The 22,258-nt window shown below is 37.6% G+C and overlaps 1 long non-coding RNA gene across 1 annotated transcript; it reads right to left on the bottom strand.

The window, feature by feature from the left end:
- Positions 1-19,683: 19,683 nt before the first annotated feature.
- Positions 19,684-21,685, bottom strand: LOC113297908. Its single transcript, XR_003333895.1, has 4 exons — positions 21,460-21,685; positions 20,911-21,095; positions 20,430-20,800; positions 19,684-20,264 (listed from the first exon to the last, which is right to left on the bottom strand). It is a non-coding gene; the product is annotated as an uncharacterized LOC113297908 (long non-coding RNA).
- Between the last annotated feature and the right edge of the window lie 573 nt (positions 21,686-22,258).

Below are 22,258 nucleotides of genomic sequence, written 5' to 3'. Positions count from 1 at the left end.
CTTAATTGAGGGCTGGAGGAATATGGAATGGGTGTAATACCTTAGAAAATAAGCTGAAATCAAAATCTAAATGGTTAGTAAAAATAGAGATTGACAAACCTGTGCCAGAATCAAGAGATTAACTTACTGATGCTCACCCCAACACAAGTTAATTCTGTTGAAAAGGTGCTTTCTTGTCTCATGCGCCCTTAAATGAGACAAGAACTGTACACCTCCAAGAGCTTTGGGACAGACTCTTATCTGTATCTTTAATCTTATTACTTCAATTTCATCTTTTTACCACATTCGAGATTAAAATTCTTTGTCAGATAATGTCATTACGAAACGAGAATAACAATATTTCATGATGAGCATTGCTCCATTGAGTTGGTCCAGTTTTGTTTTCTGGTTGTTAACTCAGTTAAATTACTGAATGTCCAAGATTTATTCTCACTAATGGACCTGATGGTTAAAAAATTTGGCATGAATATTCAAAGATTTTTACTTCTTGAAACTATCTCTTTGTTAGAGAATTGCTCGGTCGAACTCACAAGTGCTGTTATCTCAAGCTTGTTGTCAAATTTAGTTGTCAAAACTATATCTTGATTTCTAGTATACATTTAGTAAAGTCACGGATTATGATAAAAGTGTGTAGTTGAGAGTCGGATATCACTGTGTTCTATCGTTTGAAGGCGAAGATCGACATGAGCTCTAGAGAACTTCTCAAACAAAGGTAAGTGAAGACTGAACCACCTATTTCTCAAGTTTTCAACTTTTTATCTATGAAACATTGTAGCATGACTAAATTAGACAGTACATGCATAATAGAATTTCGATTCAAGTTTATCTTGAATATCGTTTTCGAAATATCCTAAGCTTAAGAACATTTAGTCATACTTGATGAATTTGGCTAAGAACAATTTATTGCTCATAACCTAAATTGTGATTCAATATTTAATCATTTGAAAATATCCTGGAAAAGTGACATGTTTCATTGATGTTATTCGAGAATGTTTCATATTGATTATTAGAGAGATGTAGAACTATTGTAAATCTGGCTACATGATAGTATGTATAACAGTTCATATACTGGGAGAACTGCTATAAGCCCAGAGACGCAATACATGTACCTAGTACAGGTATCGACGTATTTATAGTTCGACGGCGACTTTTTGGTACGCATACCCGATATCCATACCATAAAAAGTATGTGAACTCGTGAACCGGAAAGGTATGCATACCTAGTATGCAAACTAAAAAGTTGATATGTAACTGGCGTTAAGATTAATCTATGTCGAAAGGTACGCATACCTAGTATACAGGGTATGCATACCTAGTAAATTTATTATTCTTATATTTGAAAAGGTAAATTTTTTTGCGTATCTTTACGGTCCGTCACGGTTGGCATGAGAGCAAGTTTCGAGATAACTCTAGGGACTGTGCCGAGTGGAATCATTAGCGAGTATTTTCCCTGAATGGAAATCTTAACATTGGGAGTAGGCCATCTTTTGCGCGGAAACGGTTTGAAACTGGTTTGCCAGTTACTTTGCGAATCGAGTTGAGCTTATTTAAGTACTATAATTTTTCCTGGCCTAAGTGGAACCCCACTTACGAGTGGATATTCAGAAGACCGTTCGGAATGGTAGGCAGACAATGGGACATATCATCCCCACACGTTGGAAACTGGCCAACGGTGTGCGTTTTCGGGTCGGCTGGCATCCCGCTTACGAGTGGCAATCTGGATGACCGTCAGGGATGGTAGGCAACTGGATTCTTTTCCACACAGTATCGCGCTGAGATCTTGTCATTTTCGATGACATCTTCGACTTTGTGAATCTTAAGGATTCCTGGGCGGTGGTATGAGACGCCATCTAGGATACCTTGTTGAGAAATCCTTTGGCAACTGGCCAAATAGATATTTCTTGCAATGTGATTTCTGAGCATCTTGTAAGGGACTTTTGTTCAGGAATCCAAACTGAAGAGAATGTCCACAATAGTTTTTATTTTGAATTTCGGGGACGAAATTCTTTAAAGGGGTGAATGATGTAACACCCCAAATTTTTAGCATGGCGCGTGCACAAAGATGCGTCATGGCATGAGATGAAGATTTATCTCAAGATTATGTCGCGTTAAGAGGAATATTGGCCTAGATCCAATGTTGCATCATCATGATGCATTAGACCAGTTGGGTAGATGACCTTGGACGTTGCAGCGCAAATATTGCGCATTATGCAGACTATTGGCGTAGAGCCAATATTGCACAATCATTGTGCATCAGGCCAGAGAGGGTTGGTCTAGTGAATATTGCACAATCATTGTGCAATAGCCAGAACGAGTTGTGCAACCATTGTGCAATAACCATAATGAGTGGTGCACAATCATTGTGCATAGCAAAACAGAACTCAACAATCATTGCCGGTTATTCGGGGATACATGGAAACAACCATGAATAGTGAAGCAAGCATGTCAATCCTCTCCCCTTTCCTAAGTTGTAGAAATGTCAAGTTAACATATATAGGGAAGGATAGTTGGTTGAAGGTGCATATGCAGACTATCCACCAAGTAAGCTCCATAGCTTAGCCATAACGATATAAATGATGCTTAGGCCTCATTTATAGATACATAGCCTTGCGAATGGAGCATATGATGTGAAGGCATCACTATGCCATGCCGCGGACTCGATAATGCGCAACTTTTGTGCATTTTGACGGAACGGCCAATGCGAACTAAGACATTACCGTTATTGCTAGATCACGGCCTTGCAAACGAGTTGGCTTAAGTTGCGGTCCCTTCGAGGATGAACTACGGTCCGTGCTTGATCCCTTTAGAGTAGGGAAGGGTATGTAGGCATCCACAATGAGTTGGAGCATTGCCGGTCCAGTACTTTGTCGCTCATATCATCTAATTATGAGATGATTGAGGCATACTGGCCTCTCATATCATCTGGCTCGGTAGCTCAACGCAAGAGATGATTGTGGCCATCTTTATGAGGCAAGTTGCATTCCATTCTGAAAAGGCGGGTGTCTGACAACCACACCCAATATTTCGTTCGACAATCTGTATGGACTAACTCCAATATAATTCCAAGAGAATCAACTAGACAGTCAAACCCAATCAAGGGAAAACATCCAAGAGTTATATCTTTGTTTTTCAATGTAATCAACAAATCAAAGAGATAGAATCCGTGAGCCTGATTATTATGAGAAACAACTTGAACGGTACCGAAGACCAATGTTCAAGTGTCAATGAATTTCTATCAACAACCAAAGGTTGGATTTACCAATTGATTGAACTACGCACAACCTGTGATATTTCAATTATATAAACAAATATAATGCGGAAAAGAAATAACACAGACACCAGAAATTTTGTCAACGAGGAAACTACAAATGCAGAAAAATCCCGGGACCTAGCCCAGATTTGAACACCACACTATATTTATTAGCTACAGACACTAGCCTACTACAAGTTAACTTCGGACTGGAATGTAGTTGAGTCCTAACCAAGTCTCACACTGATTAAGGTACAGTCGCGTTCCTTACGCCTCTGAATCCCAACAAGACTATTGTTAGAGCATTGCTCGGTCGAACTCGTATGTGTTTCTATCTCAAGCATGTTTATCAATATTAGTGATCAAAAATATGTGTCTTGATTTCTAGTATACTTATGACTAAGTCTCGGTCTAGGATAGTTAGGAATAGTTGAGCTCCAGACTTCATGGCGATTATCTTGCAAAGATGAAGAACTACTCAAGGAACCAGTGGAACTTCATCCGACCAAAAGGTATGTGGAGACTTGAACTCATCTTGTCACTCAAAAGTCTATCTACTCTATCTCCTACTCTTGAGACAAAAGTCGTATAAGTATGATAGTTTTCATACATACACATTTGTTATTTCGAGCCGAGTTTACTCGCTAATATTTTTCTCGAAATACGTGTTGGTAAGTTTTGCTTTAACCATCTTCATCTTTACCCGTGACGAAAGTCATGATGACGTATCAATCTTGAAAATAGCTTTGATGACGATAGTCGATTCTTTATGTCTAACGACTGTTATAACATTACAAAAGAATGTTTCAACGATTGAAATGCAGAGCTGAGAATATGTAACCACTTATGGATGTAAGCATATAGTGCGTTCGCACATTATTGTATAAGTCCATGTGCCGGAAACCAAGTGCGTACATATGTGCGCATGCAGTATTGGTTAAGGAGACAGGTTGGGTATGCGTACGGGCGGAAATTCACGTCCGTGAAATTCTGCCGAGTTTGAAGTTTACAAAATAAAAAACCAGTCACCTTACTGGCGGAACTTTTTCACCCGAAAAAGTATGTTGAGTTTGGAAACTAAAACCAACTCAAAATCCGGTAGCTAAGGTACGCATACCCGTACGCATACTCAAGCTAGTTATTTCTCAAATCGGTAGTTCATGGACTTAAAACAATAAATTATAAGGAATGCAATCTTTGCAAAACGTGGGTATATGTTCATGAATTTATTCAGATGAATCAAACCGATTTTGTTTCAATTATGTCTATGTATAAAGACCTAAGCAATTGACCAACTCTTGAACTAGTTATGAGAAAGATGAATACGGTTAATATGAAAGCACCCATATGGCTAACCATTGGTCAACCATTTGTGAACCAACCAATGTACACGTTTAGGTACAATTACTCAAACCTAAATGAATACATTTTATTTGTGTGTGACAAGCTAAGTTTCGATCTAACGGTTGAAAGATATTAGCTTGGATAAATCAGGTTTTTCATCTAACGGTGATTATTGAATGCTTTGTTACCAAGGTAACTTAGATTGCAAACCTGATTTGAAAATTATATAAGGAGACGTCTAGCAACTGTGCAAAACTAATCCCGACACCTCTTGTGTGATACTAGTTGGTTTTCTAGAGTCGATTCTCCTTTAATAGTAGGTTACTTCTCGAGACCTTGTCGATTAACGACTGAAAGACTTCACTGGGATTGTGAAGCCAGACGAAACTACTTCTCTTGTAGTTGAGCGATCTGATCTTGCCATTTTATATCGTCCGAGTTCAATTGAATAATTGACTTGAGATTATATCTCCGATAGGGCAAGATAAAAAGAAATCACAAACATCTTCGTCTCATCGTTTGTGATTCCACAATATCTAGTTTCACTACCATACGATTTATATTATTGTGAGGTGATTGATAATACTAGGCTGTTCTTCGGGAATATAAGTCCGGTTTATCAATTGGTTCTTGTTCACCTTGATTTTTATCAAAAGACATAACAAAACTTTTAGGTTTATCTGTGGGAGACAGATTTATCTATCCTTGTAAACTTTTCTGTGTGAAACAGATTTGTTTATTAAAGTCTTCGACTTTGGGTCGTAGCAACTCTTGGTTGTGGGTGAGATCAGTTAAGGGAATCAAGTGTGTAGTATCCTGCTGGGATCAGAGACGTAAGGAGCGCAATTGTACCTTGAATCAGTGTGAGATTGATTAGGGCTCAACTACATTCCAGTCCGAAGTTAACTTGTAGTAGGCTAGTGTCTTTAGCGGCTTAATACAGTGTGGTGTTCAATCTGGACAAGGTCCTGGGGTTTTTCTGCATTTGCGGTTTCCTCGTTAACAAGATTTCTGGTGTATGTGTTATTTCTGTTCCGCATTATATTTTGTTTTATACTTGAAATATCACAGGTTGTGCGTTTGTATCGATCAATTGTGAAATCCAACCTTTGGTTGTTGATTGGATATTGATTGATTCTTGGATATTGGTCTTTGGTACCATCCAAGTTTATCTCTCTTGTATTTAATCGAGACTCGCAGATTGCTTGAGTAAGATTTAAATCAAGAGATAGAGATATTAACTCCTTGATATACTTTTTATTAAGATTGAGTATGACTGTCTAGTTGATTCTCTTAAAAGTATATTAGAGTTAGTCCATACAAATTGCTAATCGAAATATTGGGTATGGTTGTTAGACCCCCGCATTTTCAATTATATGCACTTGATTCCCTTAGCTGATCTCACCCACAACTAAGAGTTATTACGACCCAAAATCGAAGACCTGATAAACAAATTTGTCTCCCACAGAAAAATCTATTCTGATAGATAAATCTGTCTCCCAAAGAAATACATACGAAGTTTTTGTTCCGTCTTTTGATAAATCAAGGTGAACAAGAACCAATTGATAATCTGGTATTATATTCCCGAATAACAGCCTAGAAATATCAATCACCTCACAATAACTTAACTAAATGATAGTAGAACAAGTTATTGTGGAATCACAAAGAATGAGACGAAGAGCTTTGTGATTACTTTTTATATCTTACCTATCGGAGATAAATCTCGAGCCAATCTTAGAGAAGATAGTACTCAATATGATATAACAAGTAAGATCAGATCACGCAACTATAAAGAAAATAGTTGGGTCTGGCTTCAGAATCCCAATGAAGTCTTTAAGTCGTTATTAACCTGTAATGGTTTTAGGAAAAACCTAGGTTAAAGGAGAATCGAATCTAATATGTAACTAGTATCACACAGGAGGTGTGGGGATTAGGTTTCCAAGTTTCTAGAGTTCTCCCTTATATATCCTTCAAATCAGGGTTTGATAACTTTAAAACAAAGCAATCAATATTCACCCTTAGATGAAAACTTGATTTAAGATTCAAGCTATGTTTGCTTAAAACCAAATTAAGCAATATCTCTCCACCGTTAGATGGTCTTAGCTTGTTACACACAAATGAAATATACTTTCATTTAGATATGGGTAACCGTACCTAAACGTATATATTGAGTAGGCTCAATAATAGTTAACCGAAGTTAGCCATATGAACACTTTTCTATTAACCATATTCATCTAACACTTCTAGATCAAATGATAATCAAATAAATCTAATTGTGTTACTCATAGAGTTGTTCAATTGTTTATATTCTCATAGAAGTACACCAGACACAATTGAAACAAAATCGGATTGATTCAAGAGAATCAATTCATGAATATTAATCCACAGTTTGCAAAGATTACATTCCTTAACATATATATATATATATATATTTTCATGAGTATGAAATCATACTTATCGATTTTAGAACATTAACCAACTTAACTTAAGTTTCGGACATTGGTCTTGTCCGACAATTCGCAAACGGGTATGCATACTGTCGTCCCGAACCGCAACTCAGGTGAAACCATTTGCAAACAGGTATGCAAACTTGCTTCATGGATTTTGACATTAAAAACCATTCGCATACTGGTATGCATACTTGGTTCCCGGACCTGAATCACACCACAACAGTTTGCATACTGGTATCCATACTGTGTTATATCCAGAAAATGGTTATTTGTTTGAAACTCCCATTTCAATCATTGAAACATCCTTAAAAAGACGACAATAGCTGTCTCACACAAACTATTAACTTATAAGTAACTTTCAAGTGATTGAATGATCAATACGAAACATTCCGAGTCTACATCAAATAAATGTCTCACACAAATCATGTAAGATGTTTCAAGGCAATTTTCACATGAATCATCTTTTGACTCTGTTAGAGCATAACTCGGTCAACCTCGCATGCGTTGCTATCTCAAGCATGTTTGTCAACGTTAGTGATCAAAACTATAAGTCTTGATTTCTAGCCTACATAGCTAAGTCTCGGACTAGGATAGAAAAGTGTAGTTGATCTCAAAGACTTCATGGCGATTCATCATCCAACGACGAAGATCTATACAAGGAACCGTGAAACTTCATCAACAAAAAGGTATGTGGAGACTTGAACTTATTTATCAATCAAAAGTCTATCTCTTCTATCTCCTACTTCTTATTGATGGTTTTCAAATAGTGATTGTAGTTGTAGTGGTAAACAGGGTTCTTTAGGACTTGTGAAGAAAACAATTTTTCTAGATTTAAATTAAACATGCAAATAAATAAAATAGTTCAAACTTTTGGAGATAAATACCAAGACTAGGATTCCACCATTGATCCATTAATTGATAAACTCTAAATAAAAATCATGCAATTCTATCTTTAAAAATAATTCTAATATTTGCCTCAAATATATTCTTGAAGTAATAGTTGTAATCAACGAGTATAAAACATCAAAAGTATTTAAAACCCAGCATGCTTCATCAAATTAATTCACAACTATTCAATAAGAACTAATATTTCAATTCAATCCCATGCAAATAATCAAAAATAATAATATTGCAAATAAATAGTAAAATTAGAATTATACCAATTAATGTGGAACAATGGCTTCCTCCGTCGCCTTGGCTAATGGGGTTTAGCTCCTCATCCCAAAAACATGATCATAAGATGTATCCATGGCTTAATAATGTGTTTTTATTGATGAAAATGGTGTAAAAAGAAGTTTGCAACGCTGTATAAATGTTACAGCGTCACTGTTACAAAGTGGAAGGGTCTTAAAAACAACGATAGTAGCACTAACTGCTGTAAAACAACGACAGTTGCTGTGACTATTGAAAAACGACGGTTCAGAAGCGTCTGTTCTTCGTCTTCTTCAACTGTGCAGCAGCAGAAAATATTTTCTCTGAAAGTTTTTCTCACGCCTCTCCTGGTCTTTCTTTTGCTCCCAAATCTCTCCTGATGGTTTCTAACCCTTCTTCTGACTCGAAACAACGCTTATATAGCTATCAAACCCCCAAAAATCTCGAGTGAATCCGACTTCTTCTTCTTCTCTCTTCTCTGCGCTGTTGAGAGAATATCTCTCCTGTCATCTCCCTGTACGCGTTTGTTGGCTATAAACTTTCCCCAAGACTCTCCCAGGACTTGAATAATACTATATAGAGTCTATCCAGCGTGAGACTCGCCCAAAACTCTCTCAAAAAATCTTTGAAACTTCAACAGAAAGTACGTGTCCCTGTTTGGACTTCGTGTGATTTTTCCGACTTATCCAGCCCAATTGGCTGGGTCTAGACGATTTAAACAGGCCCCTTATGTCTTGTAGAGTCCATACATACCAAATACACCCATTGAATCACTCTAAACAACTCCAAGATCGAACACAAAATCTGCCAGTTCTTGCATGCATTTTCCCGCCATTTTTTAGTTTGAAACTATGAAGATGACCTCCCCTTATCCAGTTCTGGTGTCCCTTTAGCAGCTGCTTGGAAATGGGTCACCCCTTAGTAATTAGGTTACCCCTTATCCAAAGTGAGAGTCCGTATAGTAATTTTCTCCCACGAGCGCAAAAACCACTTTTTTAGCCAATTTCGCCGCAAAAGCTTATTTCTCCAGAAATACCTACAGGGACATAAAAAGCCATAATAAAGTACAGAAATGAGTACTAACACAATATACAATGGGCTATATTAGACACATAAATGCGTCTATCAAATACCCCCAAACTTATTATTTGCTAGTCCCGAGCAAATCAAAACTACAAAATAAAATCCTAACTCACTGTCGCAGGCATCGTCGATTGCATTTAGCGTATGCAATAAGCCTTTAAACCCCTAGGTGGCCCTAGTGGCCGAGTTATAGTCTCGGGGGGCTTACCAGAGATATACCCACAAAACCTGTACTCCAGACCTTAGCTATCTACGCAGAACCTTGGAAGGCACTAAAGAATCTCCTTGGTTGGCATACTTATTGACTACAGGAAGAAGTACCCTGATGCGAAATTCCAATTGCTGTACACGAGTTTGCACTCAAGCATACTAAAATTCATATAAAGTGACAGAGCTCTACTCAGATAGTTGCACTATGGACATCATATTCGGAGTCAAAACTAATCACATGGATAGATCAAGAAGATGGATATAGAAAACATATATGGTTTTGATGTTTACTAAGTGAACGGTTTCCCATATCTGTCTGAAGGCCTCCGCCAAAATGAACCTATCCTAATGGATTGAGATACTAGTCTGACTAATATCAACACACTGGCATATACAAGGGTACCAGTGGTCGATAACCTAACTCTAGGTCAACACAACTGGCATATACAAGGGTACCAGTGGTCGACTTTATTGAATTTATTCCTTTTGGTCAAATGGTCTGGTCTCAATTTCTTTCTTTCTTTTCTTTTTTTTTTTTTTTCTTTTTTTTTTTTTTTTTTCATCTTTTTTTTTTCTTTTTTTTTTTTTTTTTTTCAACTTTTTTTTTTTTTTGGTATCTCAATCACTCTAATTCACCCTAGCATTGGTAACAACTTGAATCGTGGGCCCCACCTATCACTTAGAGAAACATAGTTTAAAAACAAAATAAAATAAAAATAGAAGTGAAAAGGACTCAACGAGATATGGTGAAACTATCATGTTATTTCTAACATCTGAGCTCTGTGCTTTTATGAATAGACTCTTTAGATGTTTCCATCTAATCAGATTGGTTCCTCAAACTCCTACAATCAAAATGCTTCCATCCACTTAGATTAGTTAGTGCAATCCTCAATAGGCATAAATTTCTAGGCTCTGGAGTTTATTTATTGCAACTAAAGCTAACAAAAAGTGTTTCTTCCCCACCCCCAAACTTAAATCTTACATTGTCCTCAATGTTCTAAGGATGAAAATAAAAGCATGAACAAGGAGAAACTATTACCACTGGAGGGAAAAAAATAAGGAAGGATATTACCGTATCACATGAACGCGGGAGCCTCCCAGTAAATGCTAAATTTATAGTCATTAGCTAGACATCAAATACCTCAAAAAGAATTTTCACCTTCCAAAGTCGTATACCAATAGTCGAAATAATTGTGGGTCCATAAGACCAAATAGAACTGCCACAATAGGAGACAAATGCTCAAGATCAGAAAAATGAGCAGATAGAGCACAACCTGATCTAAAGTTTCTCGCAAGACAACTGGATTTATCTGAGGTGCCCACTTGGGCTTCATATGAGTGTCTCGGCAAACAGATTCATCCGAAAAACGGGTCTCTAACATATGGATTTTCTCCTGGACATTATCAGGCGGATCAGGTTGTGGAGTCTGAATACACTCAAGCGATACCTCAGATGCACTAGGCTTGAGTCCCAAGTTAGGGACTTCTATTGGGGATAATTGACAATCTCTACCCCCAAACTTAGAATTTTGGGTGCCTCTACAATGACTAGTCACAATGTTCCTAATTTCTAGACCATCGGGTTCTTAAAAAGGTCAATTGCTTTCTCTAAGTCATAATCAGGTGGTTCATCCTCAGCTTGCTTCATATCTTCTATGGTCCACTCTAAGGCTTCCTTATTTTCTTGAAGCACGGTCTCTGGACTACTTTCCTGATCACTATCCAAATCGGAGGCTATAATCACAGGGAAAGACTCGGGTGGGCCTAAAAATGTATAATTAGACTCCAACTCAGGAGGCTCTTTTAAATAAGGTATTAAGATAGACTCAGAAGCTAGTAATGGTTCGAACCTATCTTTCCATATATCAATATCTAACATAGGAACAGAATCCAACAGAGCATTTACTTGTTCAATGTTACTATCATCGTCGAAATCCAGGCTAAAATGGGATAAACAACTCTCCAATGTATTTTGATACGATGTTTGGTAATGACTCCTGAACTAAGGTTCCTATCATGTTCACCTCTTCAATACATGTGCTATCTAGCTCAGAATGTAGCTTGTTTACATTAAAAATATTCAGCTCAATAGTCATATTACCAAAAGATAGATTCATAATACCATTTCGACAGTTTATGATCGCATTAGACGTAGCTAAGAATGGGCGACCTAAAATCACAGGTATTTGGTTCTCTGGGTCGGGGACAGGTTGGGTATCTAGGACCACGAAATCCACTGGATAAATAAACTTGTCGACCTCAATAAGAACATCCTCGATCACACCACGAGGGATTTTAACGGACCTATCAGCTAACTGAGTGTATCTGGGTAGGTTTCATCTCACCAAGTCCTAGCTTAAGGTACACATGGTATGGCAGTAAGTTCACACTGGCTCCTAAGTCAAGCAACGCTTTCTCAACACGGTACTTACCTATTGTACAAGAAATGGTAGGGGACCCTGGGTCTTTATACTTAGGAGTAGTGGTATTCTGAATAATAGAACTCACATGACTAGCTATGAAGGCTTTCTTCTGGACACTGAGCTTACGCTTTCGCGTACACAAGTCCTTAAGGAACTTGGCATAAAGGGAATCTGCCTAATTGCATCTAATAATGGAAGGTTGATATTAACCTGCTTAAAAACCTCCAATATATCATTAAAGTTGGACTCCCTCTTAGTCGGAACTAGCAGCTGGGGAAACGGGGCTCTGGGAACAAAGTGAGGCTCAACAGGACCCTCATTGGTCTCTTTGGAGACTCTATCAGTCTCCTCATTTTCTGGCTCAGCAGGGTGAACTACAGCATGTTCACTATCAGGCATGGCGACCTTGTTGTCAACTTTCTTTCCACTTCTTAGGGTTGTGACAGCATTCACATGATTGTACGATTTCTCTCCTCTAGGGTTAGGATCAGTATGACTAGGGAACCTTCCATTTTCTCTCTCACTTATAAACTTAGCTATTTGTCCTACTTGAAGTTCTAATTTGGCAAGACTCTGGGAATTATTCTTCAACTCTTGCCTAGTTTCTTGTTGAAAGCTCATGTTCTTTGATAGCATGTCATGGTTACTTACTAACATAGTGATAGCTTCCTCTAAGGTAGAGATCTTTTTCTCGGAAGTGTTCTGAAACTGGGTTTGACCTGAAGAGTTCTTAAAACCAAACCTGGGGGAGGCTGAGAATTGCTAGACTGGCCTTGATTCTGGCCCTTAGACCAAGAGAAATTAGGATGGTTTCTCCAACCAGGGTTGTAGGTTTCTGAGTATGGGTCAAACTTCTGACGGTTCTCAAACCTAGAGTTGTTATAGACAGCATGCTTGTTCTTCACTAACTTGACCTTCCCAAAATGAATTATCGGGCTCTATTCCACAACTAGAGACTTGAGAGGCTCTATTAGGTTCAACAAGGGGCCTATTTTTAGACTGACCCATTTCTAAAGCTTCTAACCTTCTAGAAAGCAGCAAACTTAGCATCTGACGCAAAACTCGTATCTACCATATTGGTGCTACTTCTATTGACCAAGAGTCTTTTAGGGGGTTCAACACAAGATTCCCACTGTTGGGATTTTTCAGCGATAGCTCCTAAGAAGGTAAAAGCATCATCAGCATTTTTACTAGTGAACTCACCAGCGCACATAGACTCAACCATGGCTTTGGTCGAATAGTCTAAACCATCATAAATAATCTGTACAAGTTTCATATTATCAAATCCATGGTGAGGACACTGAGATAGGAGATCATTGAATCGCTCTAAAAACCTATAAAGAGACTCTCCCTCTTGTTGCACACTAGCACTAATTTTCTGCCTAACAGCTGCAGTTTTATGCTTAGGGTAGAATTTCATATAGAAGGCAGCGATAAGTTCCTGCCATGTTTCTATGGATTCAGACGGTAGGTTGTTCAGCCAGGTCTTGGCTTTGTCTCTCAAAGAAAAGGGAAACATCTTAAGTTTCAAGACTTCATCGGTAAGGTCCTTTATCCTAATTGTCCCACAGATTTCCTCAAAGTCCCTAATATGAAAATAAGGGTTCTCATCATCTTTTCCTAAGAATATAGGGATCATCTGAAGAATACTAGGTTTTATCTCAAAATTAGCCGTAGTGGCTGGCAATTTAATGCATGAAGCTCGGTTGGTCCTAGTTGGGAACATGTAATCTTTCAAAGTTGCCATCGCTGGCACAACAGAAGTACTAGGGGTACTATCCTCACAAAGAGACAGATTCTCAAAACAGAAGTTTCCAAAAACAGGGCTCTCCAAAGAAAAGTCTTCGAGCTCCCTGCTTAAATCAGAAGAACTACTAGGTTTTTCGCTAATCAATCGACCTAGAGTATCTCTTTTCCAAACCCTAACAAAATCGGGCATACACTAAAAAGAATTCAAAAAGAAATAAAAATCCTAACAGAAAGGTTCTAGCAAACACACAGCAGGCTGACTCGACTTTACCACAGCAAACCTAAAGATTTCTAGCAAACAACAAGCATGATGGCTCCACTTAGATTGTTTCTAGACCAGCTTCTAATCCTTCGAAAGGGAATTCGTTACAATTTGAGCAAACCCCTCTGGAATCAATCCGAGTTAAAGCAAGTTGAATCGAGGCGAGGGAAGCTCAGTGGAGCTTTGATACCCAAAACCTCACCGATCCAATGCGGCGCAGTCACGCATTCAACTCGCAGAAACCGTCAAGAACTTCGAGGTGTGCTTAAAAGAGTAACCAATATTTTTCGAATGATTGTCCTGTTAAGCTCGATACCCTATAGGTCTCTTTCTAGTCCAAATTTTAGGCTTAGGTTCGCTTTAGGTTTCGTTTTCCTAAGGCGGGCAAGAAGGGAGCGGTGATGAAATCCGAACCCTTATCTTATATGGTCCAGTCCTTGCCCTTTACTAGGAATTTAAAAACAGTCCATATTCAAGTCCTCAGCATATATTCACCTTAAGGAGTCCAGTAACCCGCTTGCAGGAGATTCGCGGGTGTTTAGAATTTTACCTCCCGTACCAGACGGGCGAAGAACCGCTGAAGTCGACTCGGGCCACGACTCCTATGACGTGTGCGAACCCGAGGGGCCGAGACGATATTGTAATCGTCGTCCTTCCCTGCAAACAGTTTATATTTAAGGGTACCCTTCCGTAGGGTTTAAAATAAAAATAAAAATGTCCCAAAATTAATGTCCAAAGTCCATAAAAAAAAAAATACAAAAGAAAAGAAAGTCTAAAAAAAATTACAAAAATAAAAATGTCTCTTTTTTTTCTCTCTTTTTAACAAAATAAAGAAAATCTTCTTCTTTTCGCTCCTTTAGCTTTGGTTTTCACTCCCAAACTTTAAGTAAATCACCACAAGCTTTGGCAAATTTATCTCTCGCTCCAACTTCAAAAATCTGCAAGGAAACAAAAAAAACCAAAAACGTAAAGAAGAACAAGAATAATAAAAAAAAAATCTAAAAAAAAATGCTACCTAAACACAAATCCGCGTCGGCGGCGCCAAAAATTTGATGGTTTTCAAATAGTGATTGTAGTTGTAGTGGTAAACAGGGTTCTTTAGGACTTCTGAAGAAAACAATTTTTCTAGATTTAAATTAAACATGCAAATAAATAAAATAGTTCAAACTTTTGGAGATAAATACCAAGACTAGGATTCCACCATTGATCCATTAATTGATAAACTCTAAATAAAAATCATGCAATTCTATCTTTAAAAATAATTCTAATATTTGCCTCAAATATATTCTTGAAGTAATAGTTGTAATCAACGAGTATAAAACATCAAAAGTATTTAAAACCCAGCATGCTTCATCAAATTAATTCACAACTATTCAATAAGAACTAATATTTCAATTCAATCCCATGCAAATAATCAAATAATAATAATATTGCAAATAAATAGTAAAATTAGAATTATACCAATTAATGTGGAACAATGGCTTCCTCCGTCGCCTTGGCTAATGGGGTTTAGCTCCTCATCCCAAAAACATGATCATAAGATGTATCCATGGCTTAATAATGTGTTTTTATTGATGAAAATGGTGTAAAAAGAAGTTTGCAACGCTGTATAAATGTTACAGCGTCACTGTTACAAAGTGGAAGGGTCTTAAAAACAACGATAGTAGCACTAACTGCTGTAAAACAACGACAGTTGATGTGACTATTGAAAAACGACGGTTCAGAAGCGTCTGTTCTTCGTCTTCTTCAACTGTGCAGCAGCAGAAAATATTTTCTCTGAAAGTTTTTCTCACGCCTCTCCTGGTCTTTCTTTTGCTCCCAAATCTCTCCTGATGGTTTCTAACCCTTCTTCTGACTCGAAACAACGCTTATATAGCTATCAAACCCCCAAAAATCTCGAGTGAATCCGACTTCTTCTTTCTTCTCTCTTCTCTGCGCTGTTGAGAGAATATCTCTCCTGTCATCTCCCTGTACGCGTTTGTTGGCTATAAACTTTCCCCAAGACTCTCCCAGGACTTGAATAATACTATATAGAGTCTATCCAGCGTGAGACTCGCCCAAAACTCTCTCAAAAAATCTTTAAAACTTCAACAGAAAGTACGTGTCCCTGTTTGGACTTCGTGTGATTTTTCCGACTTATCCAGCCCAATTGGCTGGGTCTAGACGATTTAAACAGGCCCCTTATGTCTTGTAGAGTCCATACATACCAAATACACCCATTGAATCACTCTAAAACAACTCCAAGATCGAACACAAAATCTGCCAGTTCTTGCATGCATTTTCCCGCCATTTTTTAGTTTGAAACTATGAAGATGACCTCCCCTTATCCAGTTCTGGTGTCCCTTTAGCAGCTGCTTGGAAATGGGTCACCCCTTAGTAATTAGGTTACCCCTTATCCAAAGTGAGAGTCCGTATAGTAATTTTCTCCCACGAGCGCAAAAACCACTTTTTTAGCCAATTTCGCCGCAAAAGCTTATTTCTCCAGAAATACCTACAGGGACATAAAAAGCCATAATAAGTACAGAAATGAGTACTAACACAATATACAATTGGGCTATATTAGACACATAAATGCGTTTATCACTTATGAGACAAAATTCGTATGCTATATAGACTAGATCATACACATTTGACATTTCGAGTTGAGCATTCATTGCTTATCTTTTATCTCGAAATCGTGTGTTGGTAAAGCATTTCGCTTTGATCAAGTTTATCTTCACCTAGTGACGAAAGTCATAAAAAGTTTCAATCACTTTGAGAATTGCTCTGACGTGAATCGATCTGTGAACAACGGCTACATAGCGTCCTCTGAGAATGACTCAATGATTGAAATAAGAGTTTAGATTAAATAACCATGTATTCCTTGAACCGAAGTTTGCGAACTTTGTTGATCAAGAGAAATCGGGAGGATTGTGGAATTGGCTTGCCAAGTCCGTGAACCCAGTCCGTAGACTCAGTCCGTGAACTGTCGGAAGTTCTCGACCGAAAATTTCTGCTGGATTTTCCAAAACTCGTTTGTGTGCTAATTCCGCGAACTCAGTCCGCGAACCCAGTCCGCAAACTGGCGGAAGTTCTCTTTCCGAGAATTTCTGTTGAGTTTGGAAAACTCAACCGATTAACTTAAGTCCGCGAACTTGTTTGTGAACTTAAGAGGTTATGATCTAAATATGTGCTCTGAACATGAAACATTAAATTACTAAGGAATGCTTTATGAAAACCGTGGCTATAATGTTCATGAGCCGATTCAATCGAATCGAATCATCTTTGTTTCAATTGTGTCTTGTGTAGTTACATAAGATCTCATAGCAATTGAACAACTCTTTAACTAGTTTCATTTGAGTCAATTAAACTAGTTATGGTGAAGAAGAACAAGGTTAATATGGAATGCTCATATGGTTAACCTTTTGGGTTACTATGTTGAACCAACATACACGTACACGTTTGGGCATGGTTTTCACGAACCCAGTAAACGTCTACCCAAGTGTGTGTGATAAGCTAAGTTTTCGATCTAACGGTTGAGAAATATTAGCTTGAATCTAAATCAGGTTTTCATCTAACGGTGAATAAGGATTACTTTGTAACTAAGGCAAAACCCTGATTCGAAGGCTATATAAAGGAGACATCTAGCATTGTGCAAAACTAATCCCCACACGTCTGTGTGCTACTAGTGCGCCTGCTAGAGTCGATCTCCATTAACCTTTGATTTTCTTCTCTAAAATCAGGTTAACGACTTAAAGACTTCATTGCGATTGTGAAGCTATACCGATACTACTTTATCGTAGTTGTGTGATCTGATCTTGCATCTTCTATCGTACGAGTACAATCGATTTATTGCCTTGAGATCGTGAGAGTTCTCCGATAGGCAAGATAAAGAAGTCACAAACATCTTCGTCTCACTGTTTGTGATTCCTCGACAATCCGCTTGTGTAGTCAGGAAGGATTGTAGAGAGGTGATTGATTAATCTAGGCTGTTCTTCGGGAATATAAGACCGGATTATCAATTGGTTCCTGTTCACCTTGATTTTATATCAAAAGACAGAACAAAACCTAGGGTTTATCCATGGGAGACAGATTTATCCTTTGATAGACTTTTCTATGTGAGACAGATTTGTTTATTATCAAGTCTGCGATTTTGGGTTGCAGCAACTCTTGGTTGTGGGTGAGATCAGCTAAGGGAATCAAGTGCGCAGTATCCTGCTGGGATCAGAGGCGTAGGAGTATAACTGTACCTTGGATCGGTGGGAGACTGATTGGGGTTCAACTATAGTCCAGTCCGATGTTAGTTTGCAGTAGGCTAGTGTCTGTAGCGGCTTAATACAATGTGTATTCAATCTGGACTAGGTCCCGGGGTTTTTCTGCATTTGCGGTTTCCTCGTTAACAAAATTTCTGGTGTCTGTGTTATTTCTTTTCCGCATTATATTTTATATAATTGAAATAATACAGGTTGTGCGTTCGTGATCATCAATTGGAAATCCAACCTTTGGTTGTTGATTGATAGTGATTGATCCTTGGACATTGGTCTTTGGTACCGTCCAAGTATTGCTTGAATTTGATAAAGACTCGCTATTGTTTTTAGCTTGAGTAAAAATCAAATCAAGACAGAGATATTAACTCTTTGAGATACTTTTATCTAGATTGAGTCTGTCTGTCTAGTTGATTCTCTAACAAAGTATTTCGGAGTTAGTCCATACAGATTGCTAAGCGAAATATTGGGTGGTATTGTTAGACCCCCGCTTTTTCAGACTCATTGTTCAGTTTCCAACAAATAAATCGTTTCCAACTAAACTCGTCAAGAATAATGATAAACGTAGTTATAGCAAAAAGCTTTCCAACATTTATTTCGAGAAAGATATAAGCGAGTTAAACTCAACTCGAAATATTTAATGTATATAATGTAAAGTCTGTATAGCTATACGACTTAGTATCAATGGGAGATAAAATAGAATAAACTTCTGAGTGATAGATAAGTTTTAGTCTCCACGTACCTTTTGTTGACGAAGTTCCTCCAAGCTCTCCTCATTAGATCTTCGTTTTCAATCGATGAACGCCGTGAAGTCTAAAGCTCAACTACACATTCTATCATAGTCCGAGACATAGCTATAAGTAAACTAGAAATCAAGACTTATAGTGTTGATCACCTAAACTTGACAAACAAGCTTGAGATAGCAACGCTTGCGAGTTCGACCAAACAATGCTCTAACAATATCCCCCTTTGTCAATTTTAGTGACAAAACTATCAATACATATGGATTACAAAATAAATAAACTTTGTAATTTCTCATCTAACATGCTTGATTTCCTTGGTTCTTCAACATTCCTTGAATTCTCCGTCACTCCAAGTACTCTAGTGATTCTAAACGTGTTCAACTCAGCATCATTTTTGTTGAAGATCCCTAGCTATAACAATACAAAAACAGTTGTTCTCAGATATTGTTATACAGTGTCATAGTATTATTACACGGCATCAAAGTTCAATTGTATCACAACTTTAATAATAACACTATGGTGATATGTATCACTACCCCTTAGTCAATACTTCATCTCATAATGAAAACCACTCCCCCTTACATAATGATCCGTAAACCATATGCATGTAGTGTGAACTAAAAAATAATTCTCCCCCTTTTTGTCAATATAAATTGGCAAAGGTACGAAAATTAACGGGATCATAATGATTTCACATAGTCGAACCTTAGCGTATTCATCAAGGAGTTTATAAAGATACAAGAAAACTCCTCCAATATTCCACAGCCGCACTCCCCCATAAAGATTTGGCAATTAAACACAAGTTCAATTAAGAACTCTCCCCCATAAAATGTCATTCCCGAAAGAACAAGGGCCAATTACAAAATGGTCATACTTTTTCTAATTTCTTTACAAAATGATCATACTTTATGATTTGGTTTACAAAATGGTCATCATCCATCCGACTTAACAGTTTGCAAAAAAACGGTCTCGAATTTTCCCCAAAATACCCTTGTCTTATAACTCAAGCAGCTTAACCACAGTTAACCAGAAATATATGGCACCAGTAGACCCTGGATCTGGAATGGTGAACCTTTAGGAGCAAGCCATGGGTTATGTTATGAATGCCATGAACCATTACATCCAGCAACAACATTTAGCTCATTTCCACCTCTATCAATCTTCAAAACCACCACCAGCAACATTTCCACCTCCAACATCAAAACCACCACCACTAGCAGCAACAACCATCAACATCAAAGCCACTACCGCTAGCACCAACATCATTCCCACCTCCATCGACATCATCAAAACCAACTGCATCTTCAAAATACAAGCATTTGGTCCATTGCAGCGAAACTGGCCATGAAACTATCTTGAAAACCAATAAACAAAAGAACATGTATGTCAGACACAATGTCTTCAAAGATACGACAAGAAATCGAGATAATTTAGCCAACATACACAGACTTGTTTGGTGTATATAAAAGCACATTGAAAATAAATGTGAAAGAAAAAATAGACAAGAATTTAAACTTACTGAAAGGTCCCCGGTCAAAAGAACTGGCTTTAGAGAATCTTACAATCCGAAGTAAAAACCACGGTAGACAATGATTCCAACACATGAAATGTTGAATACACGGTAAAGCCCAGCACTTCCATCAGATTTAATAGTCTTCATGTAGACATCAACCAAACCATTGAACCATCTCTCTCCTCCCTTCTTTGCATACTTGGCGTCATTGGCAAGATGGGTTCTAGCGTAATCAAGAGAGTATACAAAGAGAAGCGAAGAAGCACCAGCAGCACCTCCAGACGCCAAGTTACCAGTAAACCATTTCCAGTAGCATCTCTGTCCTTCTTGAAACTAAAGAGTCTCTTGAAGTAATCCTTAAATGCAAAGTTCAAGGCCTAACAAAGGTTTTAAATAAAACTAATCAGTAATCAATTACAGCAAATCGCAAACGAAATAAGAATAATCCAAATGTTCAGTAACAAAATAAATTAAGAAATGACCGAACCTGAGTAGGGAAGTAACAAAAGACATTGGCAGTGTCTCCTATCCATCAACATCTTCAAAACTAGCAGCAACAGCATCTAAAACCACCACAACAATCTGGTTCATTACCACCACAACATCTTTCAAACCACTACAACAGCAGCAACAGAAACTAACAACTTGGTTCATCTTCACCTCCATCAAAGTCTTGAAGACCACCACATTAAATCAATAAACACACGCAAAGAAACCCAAAAAATACAAAATCATTATCAACCCATATAGCTTTCAATCACCACCATCAGAAAGAACAGTGAACAAAATTAAACAACCATTTGGCAATGTAAATCATGTAACACATTCTAAAACAAAAAAACATAACCATACACTAAATACCATTTCACACAAATCAGATTTTCTCTATCAACAAGAAATTAGGGTTTTTGAAAAATCACCAATCCAAATTAGGGTTCTTAGAAAAAAAAAATCCCCAAACTAAAATTACAATTTCTAAAAAAATACCCAAATTAAATACGATTCAAGCTTCTTGAAATGGTGAAAGAATAATTACCTGTTCACGTCTCCTGGCATTTGTGCGTCACCAATTTTACGTTTTCTCTTAGTGAAACATCATCTCTAAATTTGAGAATCACAAACTGTTGTGGTGCGATTTTCAGAAAACATAAAAGAACTAGTAGTACTCGTTGTAACAACATCATCTCTAAATTTCTATCTTCATACGAACACTAAATCTCCATCTTCAACATTTGCAGAGAATAAGTTAGAGAGAAAGAAGCGGCAGTGAAATGAGGAGGAGCAAGAGATCGATTTTCTTTAAAGATTAAGATTTGTTAGGGTTTTCATCCATCCTTCCAATTTTCTTCGAGATGTGAATATGTCTCTGATGATAGGTATAAGGTAACCAAAGGCTAAATCTGCGGGGGACAAATGTGTAAACCAACCACCCGATTTAACTCTGACTTTGGGGACCCCACAAACTTATCGCCAACTTAAACGGATTCATGACCATTTTGTAAATGCTTTGCAGCAGTATGATGATTATGTGAATCGGGTCTTAATACTGGGATCATTTCTTACATTTCCCTTTTTTAACAAGAGCGACCTTACTTTTACGAGAAAAGAAGGATTTATTTGGACATTAACAAATCACATGAAACATGAATTTGTATCCAGTAAACTCGAGTAAATTAACCACAGGAGAACCTTAATGGTTAATTTAATCGAAAATGATCAACATAAGAAAACTTACGGAGCCATATAGTACTTTCACATAGAAGTGGATCAGGGAAATATCAATACTGCGGAATATACAAAAGTTCATTCTACCTTTTATCAATATTTGCATAAAG

Source organism: Papaver somniferum, chromosome 7, assembly GCF_003573695.1.
Source record: "Papaver somniferum cultivar HN1 chromosome 7, ASM357369v1, whole genome shotgun sequence".
In the NCBI taxonomy this organism is placed as follows: Eukaryota; Viridiplantae; Streptophyta; class Magnoliopsida; order Ranunculales; family Papaveraceae; genus Papaver; species Papaver somniferum.
The sequence above is the reverse complement of the archived record's forward strand: the minus strand, read 5'-3'. Positions and strand labels throughout refer to the sequence as shown.